General features: G+C 39.0%; 1 protein-coding gene across 9 annotated transcripts in view; it reads right to left on the minus strand.

Annotated features, from left to right (window-relative positions):
• The window catches only part of PPP1R9A (protein phosphatase 1 regulatory subunit 9A), a 269,341-nt gene that overhangs the window by 190,495 nt on the left and 58,348 nt on the right, over positions 1–20,498 (minus strand). The window lies entirely within an intron of this gene.

A 20,498-nucleotide genomic window follows, 5' to 3' on the forward strand; every position in this document is an offset into this window, starting at 1 on the left:
TGGATGTGAGTAGACAGACTTGTTGAACACCCCAGACATTAAGCAGATACCCCAGAAAGGTTACACTTTAGTAGTAGCGCTAAACTAGCCTACATGGAGATGTCACTAGACCCATCCTAACAGAGCTTTGCAAAAAAGGCCTCAAAAACTTTAAGTTACAGCACTGTAACTTAGCATCCCCTTGAAACAAATTTCAAGACATTTAAAGGAACACAATAAAATCTAGTCACCTAACAGCCCGACAGTAATATCTGACATGCAATCAAAAAAATTCTGGCATGAGTAAAAAGAACAGAACAGACCCCAAAATGCAAAAATTAATAAACAAATCAAATATGAAAACTTTAAAACAATTTATCTAAATAGATTCAAGTAGTTAAAACAAATATGATAAAAGGAAAATGGAAGGCATAAGATGGAACTTATGGAGATGAAAAACACAATATCTGAAATGAAAAGATCATTTAAAAAAATAGCAATAGAAACTAACAATAATAAAAGAGAAAAAGGAAGGACTGCAAAAAATGAATAGAGCCTAAGTAACCTGTGGGACAATATTAAGCAGTCTGATATGTGAAATTAGAGTCAAGAAGAGAAAAAGTGAAGGTCAGCAAAAGCATTTGAGGAAATAATGACTAGTAATTTTCCAGATTTTTATACATGCAGATAGATGAATCTCAAGTGGGAAATGCACAATGAAAACCACACCACAGTACATTACTGAAACCCAGTGATAAAGAGAAAATATTAAAGCAGCTTTAGGAGTCCTTTAAATTGTTTACCTAGGAGTCTTTGTCAGATTTATGTAAGGCAAATATTTCCTCCTACTCTCTAGTATTCCTACTCATTTGTAACAGTGCTTTTGATGGTAAGATTTTAATAATTATCAAATCCAACTTATCAATTTTTCTTGTATGTTTAATGCTTTCTATGCCTTCTATAATAAATCATTTTCTATCTTTAGGCCAGGAAAATATTTTACTATGATCTCCTATGATTTATCACAAATTAATATTTGTATACATCATGAGCTAGAGGTCAAGGTACATTTTTCCCCAAAAATATATCCAGTTGTTCCAGCCAGACTGGAAAACACCATAATTTATGGGGCATTGTGTAGCGTACTCAGAAGGGGCTTGTCTCACTAGTGAAGAATAATGAGTCATGGAGTTAAATGCTGTCTTGTCCTGCCCAACAAATATTTAAAAGCAAGATCGAAAAATATGAGATTGTTTTCAAGTAATTTAACTTCACCCTACGGAAAAAGCTCAAAAATATTATAGAAATACAAAAATATCTAGCACCCACAAATGGCTGGCATCCAGCAAAGATGATAAGAAATGCAAAGAAGCAGGAAAATTTGAACCATGATGCTGAGAAAAAAATCATTTGAAACCAACCTAGAACTGACACAAATTTTAGAAATGGTAGATAAGGACATGAAACCATCATTATAACTGTACCATATGGTCAAAAAAGTTGAGTAGATGATTCATAAAAGAAAAAAATTAATAAACTGGACTTCAAAATTAAAAAGCTTCTTCTATCCAAAAGACACTGTTAAGAGAATAAAAAGACAAGCTAGACTGGGGAAAAGTATTTGAAAAAGCATGTATCTGATAAAGGCTTGTATCCAGAGTACATAAAGAACTTTTAAAACTCAACAATAAGAAAACAACTTAATTTTAAAAATTGGAAAATATTTCATCAGACATTCACACAGTGAGATATATAGATGAAAAACAAAAGGCTCATTAAAAGATGCTCAATATTACCCTAGTCGGTGGTCGGCAAACTGCTGCTCGCGAGCCACATGCGGCTCTTTGGCCCCTTGAGTGTGGCTCTTCCTAAGCCTTAGGAGTACCCTAATTAAGTTAATAACAATGTGCCTACTTATATAGTTTAAGTTTAAAAAATTTGGCTCTCGAAAGAAATTACAATCGTTGTACTGTTGATATTTGGCTCTGTTGACTAATGAGTTTGCCGACCACTGGCCTAGCTGTTTTGGATCAGTGGATAGAGCACCAGATGGCCTATCGATTGGTTTCTCTCTCTGTCCTCCTTCCTTTCACTCTCTCTAAAAATCAATGGAAAAATATCCTCAGGTGAGGATTAACAACAACAACAACAAAAGATGTTCAATATTATACATCATTAGGGAAACTCAAAGTAAAATTACAACAGTCCTGGCCAGTGTTCCTCAGTGGTTGGAGCATGGGCCCTGAGCACTGAAGGGTTGCAGGTTAGATTCCCAGTCAAGGGCATATACCTGGGTTGCAGGGGTGGGAACCAATTAATGTGGCTCTCTCACATAAATCTCTCTCTCTCTCTCTCTCTCTCTCTCTCTCTCTCTCTCTCTCTCTCTCCCTCCCTCCCTCCCTCCCTCCCTCCCTCCTTCTTCCCCCCCTTGCACTCTAAAAAAATAAAAAAATAAATGGAAAAAATATCCTTTAAAAACAAATTTAAAACCACGACATTCTACTACACACCTATTATAATGACCAAAACTAAAAAGCCCGACCATATCAAGTGTTGATGCAGAGCTACAGGAACTGAGATTCTCATACACTGTAAGTGGGGACGTAAAGTGGTACAACCACTTCAGAACAGTTTGGAAGTTTCTTAAAAAGTTGAAATACACCTACCATCTAATCAAATCAACCCACTCCCAGGTGTTTACTCTCCAAAAAAGGTGTATGCTTATACAAAAACTTGTATATGCACATTTCATAGCAAACCTATTTGTAATACCCAAAACTGGTAACAATCCCTACAGTGTCATCAGGTAAATGTATAAAAAAATTATGGTATAACATAAAATAGAATCCTACTCAACAATAAAAAAGGAATGAAGAATTAATATGACAAGATAGATAATTACGCTATTCAAAAAAGCCAGACAACATAGAGTACATGCCCTATAATTCCATTTATATAAATTCTAGAAAATACAAATAGTCTAGAATAGCAGAAAGCACCTCAGGTATTGTCTGGAACGGAAGGGAGGAAGTTACAGAGGGGTTCAAAGAAACTTTTAGATTGATGCTATGTTCATTATCTCCATTGCTGTGATAACCTGGTAGGTATATACATTATGTTCAAACTTACCAAAGAGTATACATTAAACATGTACAGTTTATTAGATGTTGACTGTACCTTAATAGTTATTTTTAAAAGAATAACTTTTTCCCCTTGTGAAAACCAAAGAGAAAAATGAAGAAAGAGAAATGGTGAGCAACTACAATTTAGCACACACTTAATGATTTCAACTGTGCAATACAAAATATCATCTAATGTTAATGCTTAACAAGACCTTGAATCTATCATCCAGATTTTATACTTGAGAAAACAGATACCAAAAGCAACCTCCATCATCACAAGAGCCTTACTGCATTTATCTTTGTCTTCTCACCACCACCGTGAATGACAAATTCTATAATATACTTGCTACAAAAGGGGAACAGACCAGGCCTGATCTAAATTCAGCGCTCTTTAAATTAAACCACTTAGCCTTAGAATGAGAAAAACTATTACAGTGTTCTCCAATGGAAAAAAGTTAAAAGGACTCTAATGCACATCCTCCCTTGTTAGTTGATTCTAGTCTTTTGTTGACTTTAAGCTATTTTTTTTTAAGAGAGTTTTAGGTTTCAACAAAATCAAGAAAGTGCAGAGATTTCACATATATCCCCATCCCTACACATGCAAGGCCTCCCCTATTATCAATACCACTCACCAGAATAGTACAATTTTACCAAGGATGAACCTATGATGACACGTAATAATCTCCCAAAGTCCATAGTTTACTTTGGGGTTTATCCTTGATGTTCACTGTACGGGATAAGGAGCAATTGGTATAAAAGTAAGTTAGCAAATAAGTCAAAAGAAAGAAAGCATTTTTTTTGAGAATTTAAAAAATGGCTCATACATAAATGGTAAAAACTTGTGTTAAACAATTTTACATGACACGTGTTGCTCTAACAATTATATATAACTAGAGGCCTGTTGCACGAAAAGATTCGTGCAATAGGCCTTCCCTTCCCTTGGCTGCCGGCACCAGTTTTCCTCTGGCACCCGGGGCCCAGGCCTTCACTCCAGTCGGAGCCGCCTCCAAGCCTCTCACTGCGCCAGCGGCTGGAGGCGCCTTCAAGCCTCTCATGGCTCCAGTGGCCGGAGGCAACTTCAAGCCTCTCGCAGCTCGGGCGGTCGGGGGTGCCTTCAGTCTTCGCTCTGCCACTTCGCGCCTACGTATGCAAATTAACCGCCATCTTTGTTGGCAGTTAATTTGCATATTTTGCTGATTAGCCAATGGGTGGCATAGCAAAGGTACGGTCAATTTCAATCTTTGTCTATTATTAGATAGGATAATTTTTTGCATTGTAAACCAGTATGAATTATATACAACTTTTATCTTCCTCTTATTAGGTAATTATGATTTATACCTATATAACATCAAGCTAGAATTTGGCTTCTACTGTGTTAAATGGCCATAGATTATAGAAGAGAGCTGTACAGTTACCATTCAAAACAAACTAGATAATGAGCCTTACTCTCCCACCTAAGCCACCACAGACACTTTACAGTTTGCCTGTGGAAAATTAAGAGGTGATACCTGTACATGGCTCAATGAGTATTCAGAGATTTTTCATGGGGTGACCTTAATAATGGCAAATTATAAGCAACTGCCAAGTCAACTGAAAAGTCTTTCTAAAAAGAATTTAAGTTCACATTATCTAGCCATAACCTAAAATTACTGCCAACCCTTTGCAAACATTTGTTAAATAGCATTTAACATCGGTGCTTATCTTCTGTAAAAATATAAAGGTAATACACTCTCACCACACATCCCATTGAAACCTCCAACAAAATTCACACCAATCTAACAGATGGCACTGATTAACAACTATACTGTCCTACAAAGACTTGCTAACAGCGACATATGGAATATGCCTAATCATTATTAAACTGAAATTAAAGCAATTTATAGCTAAGGAACTAAACATTTGATCTGGGTTACAAATATGACAGATTTAACTTAAAAAATGTTTAAGTTAAAGTTAAGTTAAAGTGTTTGTTTAAATAAGTAATTTCTAATAGTAAAAGATAATTTCTTCCTTCAAAATGTGCCCAGAAAGCTCCATAAATTTTCTTTAAAAACTCAAATTTTGTCATTAAAATTTTTGATGTTTTGGAAAGGAATATTACTCTGAACACCCAAATCAAATGGATAATGAAAATGGATTAGTCTAGAATTTGTATGAACACTAAAAAGTTGAAACAGTGTTTAGAATACTTACACTGGGTTATGACTTTATTCTAAATATGACTGGCGTTTATTTAGGAGAAAAGAACTCAGCAAAAATTCGCTGAATGAAAATGAGTGCAGTCCCATAATAAAAGACCAAGACAGATAAAATATTGAGAAATAAAGTGGCAATGCAGAATTTTTACACAACCTGAGAAAAGGAATAAATATGTAGGAAAAATATTGTTCACATCTAAAATTATTTATCAGGCCTTCAGAAATTACTAAAAGGAGAATGAGCCTATAATATTTATTCATACTTTCAAGCACTTATCCTTTCAAAAGCCATTTATAATTTAGTCTAGTTTATAACTATAACTTGATTAAAAACATGCTGGCTCTGTCTTTACTAGCTTGCTTTTTTTGATACAGTTAATCTCAGATAAACTGGAGCAACTTATTTTCCTAGACTATCCCTTAGCAAAATGTTCTAAAAGAAACCATTTTATTGGCCAAGATCAAGGCTACAACCTAGTGTTCTAGGTGATGTTGGCCAGACACCCACACTTTCCTGTAGCTCCACATTCATCAGCTTTGCATCACAATCTACTTTGCAAACTATTGGGGCTAAATGCATTATGTTCTTTGTTCCACATCACATCAGTCAACACAAGAAGCTCAAGGAGCCCAAATCATACTTCACCACCTACCTGGTCTCTCATCCCCATAATGCTCTCTCTATTCCTTGATCTGGTCCCATCTCCCATCCTTCCTCAGAGCCTGAAACAATGCCATTATGCCCTCTGGAGCTCACTCCCCTTCAACTGTCTGTAGGTATGTTTCATTTATTCCCTTTAAATTCTCTCCTGAACCCACCCCATGCAGGCTTTTGTCTCTACTTCCCATGAAAATTACTTGTCAGAAGTCACTGATGTCTTCAATGTTGCTCAATCAATGGTCAATTTTCATATTAGTTGCACTATAAGCAACTTTTAAAAACTGATCATTCCCTTTCTCTTGAAGCATTTAAGTTGGCACCAATTATCTTGGTTCTTCTTGTTCACTGACTATTCTTCTCGCCTCCTTTGTTGATTCCATATTTCCTCAATTTGGGATTGCTCCAGGGCACTCCAAAAGACCTCTGCACTTTTATATCCACTCTCTAGTGACAACTGCCAAATTTCTATCTTCAACCCAGACTTCCCCCTGAATTGCCTATTGAATATCTCAATTTAAATGCCTAATAGGTACCTCAAACTTAGTATGCTAAAACTATATTCTTGATCTACCCCAGTGCTTCCAGGCCCCCATCTCCTACTGTCTTCCTCATGGTAAGGAAAAGCAATAACATGCTTCTAGTTACTTAGGCCACAATCTGCCTATATCCTTGACTCTTATACACCACAGCTAATCTGTTAGCAGAGTGGGATCTAACTTCACAATACATCGACACACTATATGTTCACTTATTCAGTTATTGTTTATTCTCTGTATCCCAGCAAGAATATAATAAGCTACATATGGGAAGGGGCCATATCTATTTTGGTCACTGCAGTATCCCTAGTAACTAGAATAGAGCCCAACACACAGTAGACCCTCAAAAATATATGTGGAGAGAAAAATTAAATGAATGAATGAGAAGTTCCAGATCCTCAATTCCACTCAAAACAATAGCAATCCCATGAAGGTAAAACATTCCTCAAGGTTGAACCTGAAACAGCTTTAATCATTCTTTTACAGAGCTCCTTTCATCTAATGAATACATACTCACCAACCATGACCAGTCAAAACAAAATATGGATTAAGAGTAAAACATCCTGGGGGGAGGGAAAATGGCGGCGGTATAAACGGACGTGTCCTGTGCCTTGTCCTGGAGCAGATAAGGGTGAGCAGCTGAAACGGGTAACATACAGCCCAAATAGGCAGAGGATTTTCAGCTGAGAGACTGTCTGCAGCTAGGAAAGACCGAGAACCCCTAGGAAAAAAAGGACGGTTGGAGACTGTGGCTGAAACCTCTCATGGTGCGCCAGCTAAGCAGCGGAGACTGCGCCATCTGGGGTGGTTGTTGCGGGCATCCAGAGACCAGCTGCTAACCTGGAAACAAGGGATCGCAAGCAGCGTGACTGCGTGAACTCAGACGAGCACTGCTTCTTCTCACGGAAAGGTTGGACATCCCCTAAAGGTGCGGTTTGCAGTTCGGGTTGGAGGGAGGACCGAGCTCTCGAGCGCGGGGCGGAATCTGCGCCCCACAGAGTCCGCAGCCGTTGGGACCAGCGTGACCCGCGAGTCGGGAAGGGGCCCCACAGGGCTGCTGGCAGAAGGGGAACGATAAAAATAAGCCCATAGCTGGACTGGATGTAAAAAAGCAGCCTTGGACTTTGCCAATCTGCTGGCTGCTTGGTACCAGGGGCGAGTGGGCGTGCGGAGACTACGCGCAGAGACTGTGTGCAGACCTGGAAGGTGGAGGCTTGCAAATTCGCACAACGTATCAGGCTCTTGTTACAGTTCCCCTTAGATCCGTGCATTTGATTATTAAACCCAGTGCATGGGATTCCCCAGTTGGGGTCATTCACAGAGCCTGTAGGGGAAAGTTCCTTTTGGGGAGCCTGGGAAACAGTGGGCAGTAACAAAGAACCAGCCCTGGGCAGTGGTCTTTCCCAAATCAGTTCCAAATACCATAGAGGAAAAAAAAACCAAAACCCTACTGATAGAGAGGACTTATAGCCTCGGAGGTCAATCCAGACACACTGCCACCCAGAGGCAGAGCCACGAACTGTCTCTTCTGTGATCACAAATAAAGGCAGTCTGGTAAACAAATACAACCTGCCTTAAAATCAGGTCTGTGGTTTACTGCACGGAGGGACAATGTATCGCAGGGAAGTTCAACACTCCCCTGAATGCCTGGCAGGACTAAGGCATGCCAAAAAGAAGAGTAGAAGATCTGAAGCACCTTCACTTCTGAATATTTTTATATATATATATTTTTTAATTCTTTTTTCACCATTTCATTAAGAACCTATTCTATTATTTTTTTATTTTTTATTTTTTTCATCACTTGATTTTACCTTTTTAATTCCTACATTTTTTTAACCAGTATTATTGCTATCCTTTTACCATATTTTCAAGTGTCATTTTTTTAAATTTTTTTTTATTTTTCTTTATTTTATTTTGGGATTAGTGTTCTACACTCTATTTTCATCGTTCCTTTAGCATCATTTCTCTCTATCTCACATTTACCCTTAAGCCAAAACTCTCTTCCTCACTTTTCCCCTTTTGTTGTCCTGTTTCTCTTACCCTTTTCCTGCTTTGGATTTTCCCTATTCCTTCTTTCTACACACTGTCTAAATTTCACCCTACTTATATATCTAATTTCCAATCCCTTGCTCTAAATCCATATACACCTCTCTCTTATCTTTCTTCACTATCTAATTTTTTTTCTCTCTCTCTCTCTGTCGTTTTGCTAGTGTTTGCTTGATTTTGAGTATATTGGGGTTTTTTATGCTTGTGTGGGAAATTGTTTTGTTTTTCATTTTCATTTTTCTGTTTTGCTTACTTTTTCTTTATCTGGTTATTTTTGTGCTTCTGTTTTCCCTTGCCTCGCTTGATATTGGTGGTTGTTTGTAGTTTGCATTAGTCTCCAGGAATCTGCTGCTGGAGTTCATTGAGATTGGTTGTGGTTCTCTTGGAGTTTTCTCCCCATACAAATAGCCTCTTCCCCACCTCTATTTCATTCTCTTACTTTTTTTTTTTCTTTTTGTCTCTTTGTTTTTTTCTTCTCTCCCTTTTCCCAATCTCATTTTGGCACTCCTTTTTGTTTTTTATTTTTCTCTTTAATCTTTTTCTCTTTTTTCTTCTTTATCCCCTAATTCTCTTCGCTCAGGGGGTCACCTTTATTTGGAGTTATTAATATCGTGAATGCATTTAGTTCGGTGCCTTGTACGTTGTGCCTTGTTGTGTTTTATTTTGTGTCTTTGAATCAGCGCAGCAGAGAGAGAACTACATAACCAAACACCTTGAGAAGAGAAATCATGGTGAAACAAAGAAACAACCCAAATATGAAAGAAAAACAGGCATCATCAGAAAAGGAAGTAAACGAAATGGAGGCAATGGAGGCAAGCAACCTGTCAGAGAAAGAATTCAGAGAAATGGCCATAAGGTGGATGAAAAGAATGGAAGACCAATTCAACAATATGTGTAGGAACCAAGAGGAAATGAAGAAGAACCAAGAGGAAATGAAGAGAAACCAAGAAGAAATGAAAAATGACATCACTGCCATAAAGAACTAAATAGAAAGCATCAACAGTAGACTAGAAGCAGAGGACCGCATCAGCGAGCTAGAAGACAAGGTAGAAAAAAATACCCAAACAGAACAGCTTCTAGAAAAAAAAATTAAAAAGCAGGAGGAGAGCCTAAGAGAACTCTGGGACAATGCTAAAGGAAACAACATCCGAATAATAGGGGTACCAGAAGGAGAGGAAACTGAGCAAGGAATAGAAAACCTGTTTGAAAAAATAGTAACAGAAAATTTCCCTGATATAGGGAGGAAAAAACTCACACAAATCCAAGAAGCTCACAGAGTCCCAAACAAAATGAACCCGAAAAGACCGACACCAAGGCACATAATAATTAAATTGGCAAACACCAACGACAAAGCAAGAATCTTAAAAGCAGCCAGAGAGAGACAGAAAGTTACCTACAAAGGATCCCCCATCAGACTAGCGACCGATTTCTCAACAGAAACACATCAGGCAAGAAGGGAATGGAATGAAATATACAAAGTCATGCAAAGGAAGGGTCTGAATCCAAGAATACTGTACCCAGGGAGGCTATCAATCAAAATTGAGGGTCAAATCAGGAGCTTCACAGACAAAAACAGTCTACGGGAGTTTATTACAACCAAACCAGCAATGCAAGAAATGCTAAAGGGTCTGCTGTAAATAGAAAAAACAGGAAACAAAGAAGGAACGCAGCGGTAAAGAACAAAAATGGCGACTAACAAGTTTCTATCAATAATAACTTTATTTTTTTTTTTCATGTTTTTTTTTTTAATTTTTTTTTAATATATTTTTTATTGATTAAGATATTACATATGTGTCCTTGTCCCCACGTTACCCTCTACCCCCCCACCCCCCCCACCCCCGCTCATGCCCTCACCCCCCCGTTGTCCATGTCCATTGGTTAGGCCTATATGCTTGCATATAAGTCCTTTGGTTGATCTTTCCCCCTTACCCCCACCCTCCCCTACCTTCCCTCCAAGTCCCGACAGTCCAATCAATGCCTCTCCGTCTCTGGATCAGTCCTTGTTCATCAGCTTATGTTGTTCATTATATTCCACAAATGAGTGAGATCCTGTGGTATTTATCCGCTCTCAAGTTCCATCCATGCTGTGGCAAATGGTAAGAGTTCCTTTTTCTTCTTCCTCTTCTTAAAGAATACCTTTCAGCATTTCATATAATGCTGGTTTGGTGGTGATGAACTCCTTTAGCTTTTTCTTATCCGTGAAGCTCTTTATCTGACCTTCTATTCTGAATGATAGCTTTGCTGGATAAAGTAATCTTGGTTGCAGGTTCTTGCTATTCATCACTTTGAATATTTCTTGCCAGTCTCTTCTGGCCTGCATGGTTTCTGTTGAGAAATCAGCTGACAGTCGTATGGGTACTCCCTTGTAGGTAACTGACTGTCTTTCTCTTGCTGCTTTTAAGATTCTCTCTTTATCTTTTGCTCTTGGCATTTTAATTATGATGTGTCTTGGTGTGGTCCTCCTTGGATTCCTTTTGTTTGGGGTTCTCTGCGCTTCCTGGACTTGTAAGTCCATTTCTTTCACCAGGTAGGGGAAGTTTTCTGTCATTATTTCTTCAAAAAGGTTTTCAATATCTTGCCCTCTCTCTCCTTCTGGTACCCCTATAATTCTGATGTTGGTACGCTTGAAGTTGTCCCAGAGGTTCCTTACACTATCTTCATATTTTTGGAATCTCTTTTCTTTTTTCTTTTTCAGTTGGGTATTTTTTGTTTCTTTGTATTTCAAATCTTTGACTTGATTCTTGGGATCCTCTTTTCTGCTGCTGGATCTCTGTAAATTATTCTTTATTTCAGTCAGTGTATGCTTAATTTCTAGTTGGTCCTTTTTCATGTCCTCCGTGGTCTCCCTATACTTATTGAGGGATTCATTAAATTTATCGGTGGTTTCCATAAAATTCTTGAAAAACCTTATAACCGTGGCCTTAAACTCTATATCCAATCGTTTGCTTTCCTCCATTTCTGCCATTTGTGACCTGTTTCTTTGTCTCCGCATTTTGGCAGCTTCCCTGTGTTGATAGAGTGGCCCTGTGCGCCAGGTGTCCTGTAGGGCCCAGTAGCTCAGCCTCCCCAGTTACCTGGGGTGGACACTCTTGGTGCACTCTTGGTGCCTTGGTTGTTGTAGACTCACTGGGAGGAATTGACCTCCAGGCCAATTGGCTGTGAGAATCAGCTGTGTCTAAAGTGGGAGAACTTCTGTGCTGAAGACACCCTTCTGGGGCAAGACTTGCTTCAGTGGGGCTTTGGTGCTCACTGAGTCTGCTCCCTGAGTGTGTCCCTTATGGATCTGAGGAGTTGCAGTCTGGATGGACCCCCTCTGACCACTGGGTACAGTGGCTCCTGGATCTAAGGAGGTGCTAATTCAGCCTCTGCCTGAGGCCACACAGCAGGAGCCATGAAGAGGCTCAGCTGTGAAGCAATGCAAGCCGCTGCGGGGCCTTGGGCCTTCTCTTGGAAGTTCCAGGTCTGCCTGGTTCGGCTGCAGTTAGGTACATTCACATGCAAAAGCCTCTGCCGCAGCCTGGGTGGGGCGGGGTCTCAGGGAGTCAGAGGGCGGAGAAAGCGGCCATGGCCGATTCTCCGCCCGGAGTCGCGCGTCTCAGTGTTCCGGTAACGGCTGCAAGCACCTCTGAGGGAAAGCCGCCCTCAAGTTCGCTCGCTGCCGGACAGACCAGCTTCTCCCCGTGTGAGACCTGGGTCCCCAGAGACTTCCCGGAACCGGAGTTCAGAGCCGTCGGGAGTTTGTGATTCAAAAAGACAGCCGCGTCCTCAGGCGCCACCCCCTTTCCGCGCGCGTGCGCGAGCCGCCGTACCTCTGCACTTCACCTCCGCAGGGCCTCTGGCTCTCAGCGTGCTTTTCTTTCCTTCTAGTTGTGGAATTTACACTCAGCCAGCCTTCCTGTTGTTCTGGATGATGTTTGCTCAGTCCTTTGGGGTAATTTTCAATTGTTGTGTGAGGCAATAATTTCCCGGTGTTTACCTATGCCGCCATCTTAGTTGCTCCAATAATAATAACTTTAAATGTAAATGGATTAAATTCCCCAGTCAAAAGGCATAGGGTAAATGAGTGGATAAGAAAACATGACCCATATATCTGCTGTCTACAGGAAACCCACCTCAGAAAAAAAGATGCACACAGACTGATGGTGAAGGGATGGAAAAAGGTTTTTCAGGCCAATGGAAGTGAAAAAAAAGCCGGGGTAGCAATACTTATATCTGACAAATTAGATCTCAAAGTGAAGGACATAAAAAGAGATCAAGAAGGCGACATCATAATACTAAAGGGAGCAGTCCAACAAGGAGAAATAACTCTGGTAAATATATATGCACCCAATATAGGAGCACCCAAATACGTAAGAAATCTTCTGGAGGAGATCAAGGGAGAGATTGACAGCAATACAATCATAGTAGGGGACCTTAACACCCCATTATCTCCACTGGACAAATCCTCTAAACAGAAATCACAGAAAAGAAACATCAATCCTAAATGACTCACTAGATCAGATGGAATTAATTGACATCTTCAGAACATTTCACCCCAAAGCCACAGAATATACATTCTCCTCAGGTGCACATTTGTCATCTTCAAAGATAGACCATATATTGGGTCACAGACAAAGTCTCTTCAAATTCAAGAAAATTGAAATCATATCAAGCATCTTCTCAGACCACAAAGGCATAAAACTGGAAATCAACTACAACAAAAACAATCCAAAAAAATCAAACACATGGAGACTAAATAGCATGCTATTAAACAATGACTGGGTTACCAGTGAGATCAAAGAAGAAATAAAAAACATCATGGCAACAAATGACAATGAAAACACAATAATCCAAAACCTATGGGACACAGCAAAAGCAGTCTTGAGAGGGAAGTTCATAGCTCTACAAGCCTACTGCAAGAAACAAGAAACAATGAGAATAAATGACCTAACTCTACAACTCGAAGAGTTAGAAAGAGAGCAACAAAAAAAGCCCACTGTAAGCAGAAGGAAGGAAATAACAAAGATCAGAGTGGAGATAAACGACATAGAGACCAAAAAAAAACAATACAAAAGATCAACAAAACCAAGAGTTGGTTCTTTGAAAGGATAAACAAGATTGATACACCTCTAGCCAGGCTCACCAAGAAACAAAGAGAGAGGACCCAAATAAACAAAATCAGAAATGAAAGAGGAGAAATAACAACAGACCCCATAGAAATACAAAGGATTGTTAGAAAATACTATGAACAACTCTACTCCAACACACTAGACAACCTGGAGGAAATCGACATATTCCTAGAAAAATACAACCTTCCAAAACTTAACCAGGAAGAATCTAAAAATCTCAATAGGCCAATAACTATGGAGGAAATCGAAGCAGTAATCAAAAAGCTTCCAGCAAACAAAAACCCAGGGCCAGATGGCTTCACAGGGGAGTTTTACCAAACATTCAAGGAAGAACTAAAACCTATCCTCCTCAGACTATGTCAATAGATCCAAGAGGAAGGAACACTTCCCAGCTCATTCTATGAAGCCAACATCACCCTAATCCCAAAACCAGATAAAGACAATACAATGAAAGAGAATTATAGGCCAATATCCCTCATGAACATAGATGCCAAAATCCTCAACAAAATCCTAGCAAATCGGATCCAGCAGTACATCAAAAAGACCATACACCATGACCAAGTAGAATTTATCCCGGGATGCAAGGATGGTACAATATCCGCAAATCAATAAACGTGATACATCACATAAACAAATTGAGAGAGAAAAACCACATAGTCATATCAATTGATGCGGAAAAAGCATCTGACAAAATCCAACACCCTTTCTTGATAAAAACTCTCAGCAAGATAGGAATTGAGGGATCATACCTCAACATAAGAAAAGCCATATATGACAAACCCACAGCCAACATCATAATCAATGGGCAAAAACTAAAACCATTCCCCCTAAAAACAGGAACAAGACAGGGATGCCCCCTCTCACCACTCCTGTTCAACATAGTACTGGAAGTACTAGCTGTTGCGATCAGACACGAAGAAGAAATAAAAGGCATCCAGATTGGAAAAGAAGAAGCAAAACTGTCCTTATTTGCATATGACATGATATTGTACATACAGAACCCTAAAACTCCATCAAAAAATTATTAGACTTAATAAATGAATTCGGCAATGTAGCAGGATACAAAATTAATGCTAAGAAATCCATGGCATTTCTTTACACCAATAGTGAACTTACAGAAAGTGAAACAACAGAAGCAATCCCTTTACCATTGCACCAAAAAAATTAAAATACCTATGAATAAACTTAACTAAGGAGGTAAAAGACTTATATACGAAAAACTACAGGACACTGAAAAAAGAGATAGAGGAAGACATAAACAGATGGAAGAATATACCGTGTTCATGGATTGGTAGAATCAACATCATCAAAATGTCCATACTACCCAAAGCAATTTATAGATTCAATGCAATCCCATTAAATTACCAACGGCATATTTCACAAATCTAGAACGAATGTTCCAAAAATTCATCTGGAATAAAAAAAAGACCCCGAATAGCTGCAGCAATCCTGAGAAAGAACAAAGTAGGTGGGATCTCAATACCAGATATCAAACTGTATTACAAAGCCACTGTTCTTAAAACAGCTTGGTACTGGCACAAGAACAGACATATAGATCAATGGAATAGAATAGAGACCCCAGAAATCGACCCAAATCACTATGCCCAATTAATATTCGACAAAGGAGGCAAGAGCATACAATGGAGTCAAGACAGTCTTTTCAATAAATGGTGTTGGGAAAATTGGACAGATACATGCAAAAGGATGAAACTAGATCACCAACTCACACCATACACAAAAGTAAACTCAAAATGGATAAAAGACTTAAACGTAAGACGGGAAACCATAAAAATACTAGAGGAATCCACAGGTAGTGAAATCGCAAACATATGCCGAAGAAATTTCTTCTCTGATAATGCTCCTAGGGCAATGGAAACTAAAGAGAAAATAAACAAATGGGACTACATCAAATAAAAAGCTTTTGCACAGCAAAGGAAACCATCAACAAAACAACAAGAAGACCCACTACATGGGAGAACATATTTGCCAATGATACCACCGATAAGGGTTTGATTTCCAACATTTACAGGGATCTCATGAAACTTAACAAAAGGAAGATAAACAATCCAATAAAAAAAATGGGCAACGGACCTAGATAGACACTTTTCGAAAGAGGACATACAGAAGGCCGAAAGACATATGAAAACCTGCTCAAAGTCACTAATTATACGAGAGATGCAAATCAAAACGACAATGCGTTATCATCTCACACCTGTCAGAATGGCTATCATCAACAAATCAACAAACAAGTGTTGGAGAGGATGTGGAGAAAAAGGGACCCTTCTGCACTGCTGGTGGGAATGCAGACTGGTGCAGCCACTGTGGAGAACAGTATGGAGCTACCTCAGAAGACTAAAAATGGAACTCCCATTTGACCCAGTGATCCCACTACTAGGAATATATCCCAAGAAACCAGAAACGCCAATCAGAAAGGATATATGCACTCCTATGTTCATAGCAGCGCAATTCACCATAGGTAAGATTTGGAAACAGCCTAGGTGCCCATTAGCAGATGAGTGGATTAGAAAACTGTGGTACATATACACAATGGAATACTATGCTGCGGTAAAAAAAGGGAACTCTTGCCTTTTGCAACAGCATGGATGGAACTGGAGAGCATTATCCTAAGTGAAATAAGCCAGTCAGAGAAAGATAAATACCACATGATCTCACTCATTTGTGGATTATAGAGAACAACATAGACTGATGAAAAGGGACAGACCCAAAGACTGAGAAACAGCGATCAGGCTATCAATCCCCAGAAGGAAAGTAGGGGAGGGCGGGGGTAAGGGGAAGAGATCAACCGAAGGACTTGTATACATGTATATAAGCCAAACCAATGGACATGGACAACAGGGGGATGGGAGCATGAGTGTGTATGTGGGGGGGAGGTTGGGGGTTAATGAGGACACATTTGTAATACCTTAACTAATAATAATAAAAAAAGATAGAATAAAACATCCTATATAATAAAGATGTAATATGCGAATTGACCATCACTCCAATACACATGATGGCCACCCCATGTGGACACAAGGTGGCCACCACAAGATGGCCAGCAGGGGAGGGCAGTTGTGGGCAATCAGGCCAGCAGGGGAGGGCAGATGGGAGGGACCAGGCCTGCAAGGGAGGGCAGTTGGGGGTGACCAGCCCTGCAGGGGATGGCAGTTGGGGGCAACTAGGCCAGCAGGGGAGGGCAGTTGGGGGGAACCAGGGCAGCAGGGAGGGCAGTTAGGGGTCCCAGATTGGAGAGGGTGCAGGCTGGGCTGAGGGACACACCTCCCCCCCCCCCCCGCCCCCGTGCACAAATTTCATACACCGGGCCTCTAGTGCTAATTATAATAGAGATAATTTATTATGGATGGCTCACCAAGTTTCACAGCATTCAACTCCAATATAACAAACAATGCTATAATAGTTCATATAATTTTATGTCATTGATAATTTAGAAGGTATTTCACTTTTTTGCCCTGGATAGCACCAATAATCAACATTCTTGCCAGGTAACTGGTAATTTCCCAAACAAGCTTTACATCATAAGCCCTCACCAGCCTCATTTAAGACAGAAAGTGATCAACCCTATTAATTAGTGCTGGTTATGAAATAGAGGAGAACTAGACATTTTATAGCAAAATCTGTTATAGACAACCCCTGATTTATGAACATGCACCCACATTTGAAGGGAAAATAGAAAAGGAGTGAAAAACTGAGGCCATCTTTCTAAAACACCAATCCCTGGGGTGAATGAGTGTCCTAAAAATATGTCTTTCTATGGGGAGAGGATAGCTGTTTATGAATGTATAGTTAATAAATTACTGGTTCCAAGCTTGACCAGTGACATCTTCAGAGAAGACCCTAACCCCGCTATCAAAGATAACCTATTTCTTTCAAACTGACTTGGAATGTATTTTCCCATAGAAACAAAAATATCCACTTAATAAAGTAGAACTGTTGTTAAAACTTAAGGTACATTTTGGGTTGAAAAGACTTGTGAGCTGGCCTGGGAATGTTGCCAATTTTTTTTATACTACTTCAGTAAGATGGAGAAAAAATGTGTCTGAGTTCCAAACAGCTGCCTTACACATACATTTCTGAAACACAACTGGCTCGTATGCTGGAAACAATCTGTACATAGGTTAGGTTTCATGAGATTCCATTTGGCCCACGGCATTTCTGAATATGTTTAAGAATAAGTCACTTTGTATTAGGCCTCTTCCACTCAGATGGCGCAGTTTCAAAGACCTCCAGCTTGTCCAGAGGTGAATGAACTCGCTTACCATTTTATAAAATATACAGCAAAGCTAAAAGAAGGGCTTCAAGCTTCCAAGCTACTTTTTTTCCTCTGTGAATGGACCACACTAAACTTCCTTTATCACAGTGATTCATATCAATTGGGAAGTTGAAGTACAATGTCACTACTGATTTGATTCAGAGACAGAGCAATTTATATACCCAAACTCTTCTAAATAGTACAATACAGTATTTGTTTTCCAAATTAAGAAAACTTAGAATAAATTTTTGAGAATTTAAGAATAAGAGCTAAAATTATCAGAAAAATTTTCTGGGGTTTCCAAAAATATGAATTGAGAGTCACATATATATGGGAATATTTCAGATGCATTAATATAATAACAATTCAATGCCTACATTGAAATAGGTAAGGAATATAAGGCATAGATAGACCCAAATAAGTCACTGACATATTGTCACAGATTAGTGCTATAATAATTAACAGTGCTTTACTTATTTATGAATCATTTTAATGTGTCCCAACTGAATAGCTCAAATAGCTGTCTACAGTGGTTAAAAACACTGTTAGCTATGTCAAGACCAGCTTGACTCTGCCAGAGATATTTATGTATATTTCCCAGGAGCTGAGAAAACAAAACAAGAAATATCAATGTTCTTTAGAAAAAAAAACCAAGAGTGAACCTCTGTTGGGCTGACCTAACCAAAGAGATTCATCAGTGCCCTGGTGTTTCTGAGGTAAATTAATCAGAAGAAAAGGTCATATTCTTGCTCTTTTTCCAACACCCTTCCTCTTGATACGTCATCCACTCTCTCAGCCAGACAGATGCACTCATCCAATGCAAAGACCTATTTTCACAAGATACCTCTTTACACTTGGATGTCCTGCCATCAAACTCATATAAAGATCACATTCAATTTGTCCAAAATCAGACTCACAATGTGCCTTACAAAATTACTCCCTTCATTTCCATTTTTTCATCTGTGATTATCCCAGTATCTTTGCCTGGGAACTTTGGTTAATCGCTAACACCAGAACTATGAATAAAAAGGTACTCTATACAGCCTTCCAAAATCAGAACCTCAAAGAGTGCTATCTAGAAGTTTTAACAAGCTCCTCAGGTGATTCTAATGCACATTCAAGTTTGAGAACTTCTACCTTATATTCAAACTTGACTCACTCAGTTCATCCAATATCATATACTTCCTCTCTCAAATCCTGTTGCTACAAGAGTCCAAGATCCTAAAACCACAACCATTTTCTAAATGGTGTCAACAATTTCTCAAATTGAGATTTCTAAAACACCATTTTTATTTTCAATGTCCTATAACTTTTCTTGACTTACACACCATAATTAAAACTCAGCTTTCTAATTTTTGAGAATCTTTTACCCGATCTCAAGTTATCTCTCTCTAGTCCCCATGAACCCTCTACTCTAGTCATAAACCCTCATTCGAAATACAATCAAATGACTTTATTCATTTTAGTCTGACATACTCCACCACCACCAACTCAAGTCCCCCAAATCTCTAATGTCCACTCCTCTCTTGTCTACGTCTTCTTCATGGGAAAGCTTAAATCCCAACCCCCTTCTTGGCTCTCAACACATCACATTATTGCAATTGCTGTCAGATATTCTTTTTAGCCTTCTGTTCACTCCATATCTCCTAGACAACAGTCTTACTGAAGCATTTTTTTAAAAAATCCCTCTTACTCAACAATAGCCAATGCTGTTCTTTATTACCCCTTAATTATGTCCAAATCCCAGGAATCAGTTATAAGGCCCCATCAATTCCAATAAATCAGTTAATCCCAGTTGTCCCCAAAACAAGATTTTATTTAAGCTACTCTTATCTAGAAGAATCTCTTTTCATTCTACCAGTACAAAAATCCTATAATTCCTTCAATAAACAGTACAAGACTCAGCATCACTAGGTTGAAAAATAGTTTGGCCCTTTTAACTGTAGGGATTTATCATCTAAGGCAGAAAATACCTTAGATTTTTTTACTTTATGTTTTGTGACAGTTCCTTGTTTTCACAGTATTTAATAAAAAGAGACAAAAATTTCATAAGGCAAGAAAGTGAAGGAAATAAAATCTCTCCATTATTTTAAATAACAAACATTCAGAAAATGTAGTAAGTAACTGCTACTTCTGGTTGGTTGTTTGTTTGCTTTTTATTACTCTGTCCAGGAAGTAGCTATTTGCTCACCATTAAAAATCTATTCATTTCATTGGTCTTTCTATTATTAGAATGGAATAGAAAGAATGGGGAACTTGGGAGTCAGAAAGTGAGTATTACATTAAGAATGAAACCACTTTGGGGGAAGTCCCTCTGTCTCTCTAAGATTCAATCTACCTTTAGTAACTACCTGACCCCAAGACTTAGCGACACTTCACATTCAGATTATCAAAAACCTAAGGTATTACAGGTAGTCTAAACCTAACTTCAGAGTAATCTTCCTCAGGGCCACAACAGTACACACCTATTGCAAATCTATTTAACTGGCCATTCATTTTCTTCTTGCTCAGAAAGGCCAGTTCCCGATAGAAAAACCAAATCCAGGCAACACAGCTGGAACAAGTTAGAATCCTAGCC

The sequence above is a fragment of the Myotis myotis genome, unplaced genomic scaffold, assembly GCF_014108235.1.
Source record: "Myotis myotis isolate mMyoMyo1 unplaced genomic scaffold, mMyoMyo1.p scaffold_m19_p_11, whole genome shotgun sequence".
NCBI lineage: Eukaryota > Metazoa > Chordata > Mammalia > Chiroptera > Vespertilionidae > Myotis > Myotis myotis.